Source organism: Hyperolius riggenbachi, chromosome 1 (assembly GCF_040937935.1).
Source record: "Hyperolius riggenbachi isolate aHypRig1 chromosome 1, aHypRig1.pri, whole genome shotgun sequence".
In the NCBI taxonomy this organism is placed as follows: Eukaryota; Metazoa; Chordata; class Amphibia; order Anura; family Hyperoliidae; genus Hyperolius; species Hyperolius riggenbachi.
This window is the reverse complement of record NC_090646.1, coordinates 576,738,182-576,747,425: the sequence shown is the minus strand read 5'-3', so window position 1 is coordinate 576,747,425 and position 9,244 is coordinate 576,738,182. Positions and strand designations below refer to the sequence as shown.

The window sequence follows — 9,244 nt, the reverse complement described above, 5'->3', positions numbered from 1 at the left end:
TTTCCTCAGGTGGTCATCCCATTGCAGTTTGTGCTTTGTAATGATGTGCCTTTGTAAGGTAGTTGTCCGTACGCGGGTCTTGGTCTTTCCATGGCTCAATTTTCGGTGGCAGAGAGTACAGATGGCATTGCTCTCATCTGAGGTAGACACACAAAAACATTCCACACCACTGAGCCCTGGGATGATGGCACTTTGGTGATGGCTGCCGACGGAGTGTTAAGTGGGGTGCCAGAATCAGAGCAGGAGGAGGAAGATACGTCACACTTCCGTGCGGCAGCTGAGGAAGTTGAGGTGTTCTGTGTTAAATAGTCAACTACGTCCTGACATTATTGGGGGTTGATAGCACGCACCTTCTTCTGAACACTGTACTTTGGTTGAGGGCCGCACGAAATCATGACACCACGACCTCGAACAGACCTGCCAGGTGACCTGCCTCTGGCTCTGCCTCTTGTTTTGTCCATATTGGGGGGGGGGGGATGAAGTGAAAGGTATGCACTGACTTGACTAATGCAATGTGCGGTTACACAGGTGCAGTGAACAGGTTGCAGAGACTGCTGGTACAACAATGTGCGGTTACACAGGTGCAGTGAACAGGTTGCAGTAACTGCTGGTACAACAATGTGCGGTTACACAGGTGCAGTTAACAGGTATGCACGGACTGGTATATAACACTGCATGCGGTCATACAGGTGCAGTGAACAGGAATGCAGTGACTAGTATTACAAATGTGCAGCTGGCACACACACAGGTATCCTGAACAGGTATGCAGTGGCTAGTATTACAAATGTGCAGCTGTCACACACACAGGTACCGTGAACAGGTATGCAGTGACTGGTATATAATATAACACTGCGTGCGGTCACGTAGGTGCACTGAACAGGTATGCAGTGATTGGTATCAATGCAATGTGCAGCTTTCACACACACAGGTACCGTGAACAGGCGCAGTGACTGGTATATAACACTGCGTGCTTCTGTCACGCAGGTGCAGTAAACATGAACAGGTATGCAGTGATTGGTATTACAAATGTGCAGCTGTCACACACATAGGTACCGTGAACAGGTGCAGTGATTGGTATATAACACTGTGTGCTTCTGTCACGCAGGAGCAGTAAACATGAACAGGTATGCAGTGATTGGTATTACAAATGTGCAGCTGTCACACACACAGGTACCATGAACAGGTGCAGTGACTGGTATATAACACTGCGTGCTTCTGTCATGCAGGTGCAGTAAACATGAACAGGTATGCAGTGACTAGTACTAAAAATGTGCAGCTGTCACACACACAGGTACTGTGAACAGGTATGCAATGACTGGTATATAATATAACACTGCGTGCGGTCACGTAGGTGCACTGAACAGGTGCAGTGACTGGTATATAACACTGCGTTCTTCTGTCCCGCAGGTGCAGTAAACATGAACAGGTATGCAGTGATTAGTATTACAAATGTGCAGCTCTCACACACACAGGTACCGTGAACAGGTGCAGTGACCGGCATCTAACACTGCGTGCTTCTGTCACGCAGGTGCAGTAAACATGAACAGGTATGCAGTGATTGGTATTACAAATGTGCAGCTGCCTGTCACACACGTGCAGTGAAAAGGTAGACACTGAATGTGCTGGTCCTGGCAGTGGCACAGTAGGAATTAGCAAGGGGCCAAGAGCCAGCTGCGACTGACTGACAGGGCTGTACATGTAAGTGTCAGTGGGACACACACAAAAAAAAATAGATCACAAGAACAACATTAGCACTCAAAAGAGCTGTTGAGATGTTCTTTTTAGCAATAAGTATCAGCAGGAGCAAGCTAACAAGCATAACAAGAGCCTAACTAAGCTTTCCCTATGTCTACAGCGGGTTCCTCTCCCTTCTCTAATTACTGCAGCCACACGAGTGAGGGAAATGGCCAAAACTGCCTGCCTTTTATAGGGAGAGGGGGGGGGGCTCCAGGAGGGAGTGTAGCCTGATTGGCTACCATGTGTCTGCTGACTGTGATGTAGAGGGTCAAAGTTGACCCTAATGATGTAGTATAGGGGGCGGGTCAAACTCGCATATAGTATGCGGTTCACCGCGAACGCAAACCACCAAAGTTCGCGTGTTCACGTTCGAATGCGAACCGTTCGGGCCATCTCTACTTTTAACATTATATTTTCCTCACATCTCCGAAATAAGATGCAAGGCAGATGTTGGTAGTTCATACTAAGAACGGGGTCACTTGGTAGAATTGCCCGGTGTTTCCATATACTATTCATTATATATTAGTAAAAGGTGCCAAAAGCTGCCCTGGATCTTATTTTGGAGCTTGAAGGATCAGTTAGTAGTATCAGTGTAGTATAATTAGATATCTTTCAACCGCTGAAGATAGGAGGTAGTTCATTAACCTCCTTAACTGTAATCCCGTGTCAGGCACTGGACGGAAAGCCGCAGCTCAGAGTGGTAATCCTGAGCTGGATCCATGGAAGGTGAGTAATGTGCAGCGCTGCCGCAGATCTATCTAGCGCTATGATTTTTAGGGTCTAAAAGCTTGTGAAAAAATTGCATCGCCTTCAGATCCTAAAATCCAAAAATAATCATACCGCTAGGGAGGTTCAATATGTTTTTACTCTTATTCTACCCTTCGTAGTATATCCAACCTCATGTCCTTGTTACTATATTTATGTGCGGAAAATAATCAGACAAAAAGCTTTGTTGAACGCCAAAGATCGGTTGTAACATTGGCTAGGTGCACACTCAGCAGAAATGCTAGCGTTGCGTAAAACGCTGCGTTTTTGCTGCTAATGGAAGTCTATGGGCAGCAGTAAAAAAACGCATATCAAAAACACATATGCGTTTTCACTGTGTGCGTTTTCAAAAATGCTGGTTTTGTTGCATAATCTCAAAAACGCATCAAAAAACGTTTTTCATGCGTTTTTCTATGCGTTTTTGATACGTACACGTGTCAATGAGCACCAGCATCAATAAGATGTCGCGGTCATTGACTAAAACCGAAAGTAACACATCCACGCATTATTTCATGTTAGCTTGCTAGCTATGCGCGAGGACATCTTGTGGCCAAATAGTAAAGATTAAGATGATAAGATTACACCTACATACATTTTTTTAATAAAAAGACCCACAGATACATTTAAAAGTGACCCTTACACTCTCCCATAGTTACCCATAGTTACCCAAATAAAACTTTTGTATATATAAAAAATAAATACAACTAAATAAAAATACATAGATAGTTACCTTACGGACTTAACTTTTTTAATATGTATGTCAAGAGGGTATATTAGTTATTCTTTAAATTATGGGCTTGTAATTAATATTGGATGCAAAATAATATATTGATGCCATACATTGTACTAGAGAAATATTTTAAATATTGCAATAACCGGGACAAATGGGCAAATAAAATATGTGGGTTTTATTCACTGTAGAACATTTTATTTTAAAACTATAGTATGCCATTTGTTCTTATTATTTCCATTAAAATGCAGTTAAAATAAAAAAAAATTTAAGAAAACAGTACCACCCAAAGAAAGCCTAATTGGTGGCAAAAATGTATAGATAATTTCAGTGTGATAAGTACTGATAAAGTTATTGGCAGATGAATGGAGGCAGCCCTGAAATCTGAAAATTGCTCTTGGAGGTAAAGTGGTTAAACGTTACAGTATAAAAGTTATCTTTGTCAAAAAAGTGAAATCTTGACCAGCCTAAAGGAAAACAGCTGGCAGTTTTATGACCTGATCTTAAAGTAACTGTCTAAATGAGAGGCCTTCCTACTCATGCATGCAAGGCGTTCACCACAGTAATTAGTAGCACAGGATTGCATCTACTAATGTATAATTGTTTCATCAGTCACGCACATGAAAGCGAAACATTTTGTATGTACAGGAAAAGTTAATTCTTTCCCTACGTATAACTTCATAATTCTTCTCATTTCGGTCCAAGTTCTATTTTATATTGCAACATACACATATGTTTATGGTACGTTTATAATGATGGTGTTTGTTTTGCCTCAACACCATGTCTTAACCGTACTGCCAATAAACATCACACAAAGCCACAATAATTACTTCCGTTCTAGAGATGTGACTTGTACCATTGCCATGAAAATATGGTGGTGACTTACTATGGAGTAACACTTGTCTTGTTTATTGAACTGACACCATAACTGAACTGGAATATGGGATAATAATGGGATACACATGGCACAAATGAGAAGTCTCCGACACAACTAAGATGCTCCTATTTTATTAATGTAGTTATAGACAACCATGTTGTTGTCATCGTAGTCATCGTAGTCATCATCGTCAACATCATTATCCTGCACTGGGGACAATCTGGTCCCACTCGTTACTATTCCATTTGGATCAGGATCAAGGGTGTAACATTCCCCTCCCGGGCCCCTAGGCAAAGCTTTCATGACACTCCCCCTCCCCCTGTATGGCTAGTCACACACATCCTCCCTCTCCCTTGCTTAGTAACCACAGTGGAGCAATATAATGCTTACTCCGTAACTCCAGATCTCTACTTATTTCTGGGAGTCACACACTCTATAAAGCCATCTTCTGGTTCCCACCACGTCATGTAGGGAAGACCCAAAACAGCATTGGAGCAAGTATATATTATACTGCTCTCCTGCATTTATCCTGCAGAAGAAGGAGGAGAAACACCATCCCCCCTCCCCCCACAGTCACCACTGGTTTGGATAAATCCCTGTCTCATCCCTACCTCAACCACATCATTTTTTCTTTGTTACTTAAAGGGGAACTTCAGCCTAAACAAACATACTGCTATTAAGTTACATTAGTTATGTTAATTAGAGTAGATAGGTAATATAATCTTTTACCCTCCCTGTTTTAAAAGAACAGGCAAATGTTTGTGATTCATGGGGGTTGCCATCTTTGTCATGGGACAGCCATCTTTTTGGTTGAAAGGATGTGACAGGGAGCATGAGACACAGTTCCAACTGTCCTGTGTCCTGATAACCCCTCCCAGCTGCACACGCTAGGCTTCAAATGTCAAATTCAAAATGTAAAAAAAAAAAATTGCACCAAAACAGCAGAAAGAGAACAACAATATCAGAAATCCCATCATGCTTTGCACAGCATCAGGGGGAAAAAGCCCGGGCAGTTTTTCTGTGCAGCTAAAAATGAGGCTTGTATAAGAGAAACAAAGTTCTGATGCTGTGAAACTGTTAAAGAAACACCAGGCCTTTTCAGTGCTCCTGAGTCGATTTTTAGTCCGGAGGTTCACTTTAACACCTTATTCCTATCACCTTCAAATCGCTATTTATGTAACCACCATTACTACTTCTTTACCATCCCTGCCCCAATTATCCAACCCACAAACCCCAAATGTTTGAGTGATCTTCAAACAAGACAAACATGTAAGAAAACTAAAAAAAGCACCTTTTGCCCCCCCACCTTCCCTTCTTGTGAATAGGAATGTTGCAACCTGCATTCATTTGTTTTGTAGGCACTAATAACAAACTGACAAATTGATGGGTTGTATACAGAAGTTGTGTTGCTTCTCTCACTGATTCTATAATGGATACACTTGTTAATTGTTAATTGTTATGAGGGGCGTGTAGCCTTTTTATAAAAACATTATACCTTTTAGGGCATGCATGAAATTGGGGTGCAAGAAAAAATGGGTGAAGCCAATATAAGGCTAAACAATAAATAGCATTGTGAATTGGGCACCAGATGAAAATGGAAAAATATTTACAGTAGTAATGAAGATGATAGTAAAACAAATAAACATTTTTTAATGATATTTTCCTACAGCTAAACCTAACCCTACTCTCTCTCACACCGAATCTTCCCCCTCTGATGCCTAACCCTAAAACCCCCCTCCTGATGCCTAACCCTAAAACCTTCCTTCTTGACGACTAATCCTAAAACTTCCCTCCTGATGCCTAAAACCCTCCTTCCTGACGCCTAAGCCTAAAATCCCCCCTCTTGACGCCTAACCCAAAACTGAAAGCATCAACGAAAAAATTGTTAAGTACAAAAAACAAAACATTTCAATATTTATAACTTTGTAATTAAATTTAAAATCGATAATTTAAAATACAAAAAATTGTTACATGCAAAAGACCAAAAATGTCAATAACTATAAATTCTCATTTTCAAAATGATAAAAACTTTAAAAACTATAACGTTCTGATTTTCGCAAAATGAAAATAATTTAAAAAACTATAACTTTATAATTTTCAAAACAATATTTATCGTACTTTTGGCCCTCACTCAATAGCCGATATTGCATGAACGCCTATGGCGGCGCCCAAATCGTCCATTAACCACGGGCACCCAAATTTCATGCTTCCTGTTAAACAATCAATACAGATCATCTAAAATAATTAGAGCTTAGCCAGCATGTTAATAGCTCATGCCATATCACTGTTTTGCTATGCCAGCCTCCTTTATTCTGCTAATCAGCATGCTCATTTAGGTGTATACAATTACTACTATTTATTCTTTTCTTAATGGAACTAATAGTTGTCTATAAGAATTCCATAAACCACAAAATTCTAAGAACAGATTTGTTATTGTACCCTCCTGCAGGTGTTACCCTTGATTATCTGACTGGTTTGCCTATGCCTAAAAATGGCCCTGACTGGGGGGCACAGAAGGATGTCCACAGAGTGGGAGGGTAGGAAGAAGTCACCTGTCCCTTCATATGTGGAGCTGTCTCCCCATTATTTCCTACTATTATTAGTATTGATGTTGTTGTTGTTGGTATTATTCATTTACTAGAAAATAGATTGCAAGATATAATTTGCTCCATTTAAAGGGGACCGGGGAAAAAAAGTTTCACTTACCTAGGGCTTCCCCAACCCCACTGCAGCCGTCCTGTGCCCTTGCAGCTCCTTGAGTGTCCTCCGGTCCCCACCATGGGTTAGTTTTGTTGTGCCTGCGCCGGACGTGCTTGACGGTGCGAAAGGCGAAGAAGAGTACGCATTGCTGGGGCCGACTCTTAGTCGGCCGAAAATAAAACTAGCCCGCGGCAGGGACCAGAGGACACTCGAGGAGCTGTGAGGGCACAGGGTGGCTGCAGGGGGCTTGGGGAAGCCCCAGGTAAGTGAAACTTTTTTCCCTCCTGGGTTAAGGTTCCCTTTAAATATGTAATTCACTTTACCTCTTCCAATAGTATCCTTTGCAGTTTCCAGAAAAAATATCTAGTATAAACAGTAGCAGAAAAATGATGAAAAACTATGAGTTGTGAGAGCTCTTTATCTTTAATAGTTAGCAAGGAAAGATTCACCATCATTTGCTATACTGGCTTCCTGGGCAAGAAGAATGTGATCTTTGACATTTTCTTACACTTATGGCTCATACACACGGGTTACAACTGTCGCCCCAACCATACTAATCAAAATTGTGTCAGTGACAGGACTAAATGGCAGGACATACACTCCCAATAAACAAAGTACACATATCAAATCCCAAAAATGTATCAAAATTTATTTTTCCAAAATATATAACCATAAAAATGTATATTAAAAATACATGGGATGGCCACTTCGTCACACCATACCCACTCAGATCACCAACCATACAAGCAACCACACGCTGGTTGATGTCTGAGCACAGGTCGGGATGGCTTGATGTCCCATGCAGAGGTGGACAGTTTCATCGGCTTCCAGCGCGTGTTGCGCGACAGGTCCCCCGTGTGTATAACGCACGCGCCACGAACCGTCGCTAGTCAGAGCTGTCGCCAGGCGATTGGCGCGGACAATCGCCGGCAACAGCTGTCGCCGCAACTTCGCCGCAACTGTCGCTAGTCCACCACGCGAACTGCGTGTGTATGCGGAATAGCGACAGCAACCCATAGACCATGGACAGAGCTTCAGGTGGGGGGAGGAACCTTCTGCGACAGCTTCCGCCGCATCTTTGTTCCCTCTGTGCGCCGTGTGTACGGCTGCTGCACAGAGGGACCTGGCGATGAGCTGTCGCCGAGCTGTCGTGCACACGTCCCCGGTGTGCTAGCAACAAGCTACAGCGGTACCCAGTGTGTACCCAGCATAAGTGGCAAGGGTGTGTTTAAACACAGTTTCAAGAAGTGATTAGACTTCTGCAGCCTTCCAGATGCCAAAGGAGTCCACTGGGGGAACCATAAAAATCAGTGACATCTACATTTACAAAGCTAGAATTGTACTTCTTTGTTTTGTGATTACAGATCGGGGATATCCTGCAAGATGCCCCTCACTACTTCACAGAACATGTCCGAGGAGAGCCTTTGCCCAAGGACCACCAAAACATAACATGAGAATACAATTAGATGAAGTTATAGTAATGGATACTTGAGTCGTACAACTGCTTCTGCCTCCAGGATTTCCAGAAACCTCTTGCTTTATTATTTCATTGATGAAGATGAGCTGTAGTATTTTTGCATGTTATGTTCTCTGGATGATGTGTGACCACGCAGATCTGAAATCAGTAGAGATGGCCCGAACGGTTCGCCGGCGAACGGTTCCCGGCGAACTTCCTGGGGTTCACGTTCGCGGAGAACTGCAAACTTTTCCGGAAGTTCAATTCGCCCCCATAGTACATCATTACGGTTAGTGTTGGGCGAACAGTGTTCGCCACTGTTCGGGTTCTGCAGAACATCACCCTGTTCGGGTGATGTTCGAGTTCGACCGAACACCTGATGGTGTTCGGCCAAACCGTTCGGCCATGTGGCCGAACTAAGAGCGCATGGCCGAACGTTCCCCGAACGTTCGGCTAGCGCTGTGATTGGCCGAACGGGTCACGTGGTTCGGACCCGAACGCGCTCTGATTGGCCGAACGGGTCACGTGGTTTGGGTAAATAAATACCCGATCCACGTCATTTCTCCGCCATTTGTCTGTGGGTTTAGCTTTGGGTAGGCAGGCAGGGTAGTTCTCTCTCCAGCTAGGCTAGCCAGGGTCCCCCCAGTCATTGTGTCGCTGCTGGGAACAGTATTACACCGCTCACCCACACTATATAGCATTGTGTTTACTGCCACTCTGTGTACACCACTCACCTACCACTGTATAACATTGTGTTTACTGCCACTCTGTGTCTCTGCTGGGAACAGTAGTACACCGCTCACCCGCCACTGTATAGCATTGTGCTCTGTGTCGCTGCTGGGAATAGTAGTACACCGCTCACCCACCACTGTATACCATTGTGCTCTGTGTCGCTGCTGGGAACAGTAGTACACTGCTCACCCACCACTGTATAGCATTGTGCTCTGTGTCGCTGCTGGGAATAGTAGTACACCGCTCA

General features: G+C 43.4%; 1 long non-coding RNA gene across 1 annotated transcript in view; it reads left to right on the top strand.

Moving 5' to 3' along the window:
• The window catches only part of LOC137557781 (uncharacterized), a 24,851-nt gene extending 16,593 nt beyond the window's left edge, over window positions 1–8,258 (top strand). The window contains exon 3 of the long non-coding RNA XR_011029621.1: window positions 8,174–8,258. This is a non-coding gene — a long non-coding RNA (uncharacterized lncRNA). The remainder of the gene's footprint in view (window positions 1–8,173) is intronic.
• Window positions 8,259–9,244: the final 986 nt, after the last annotated feature.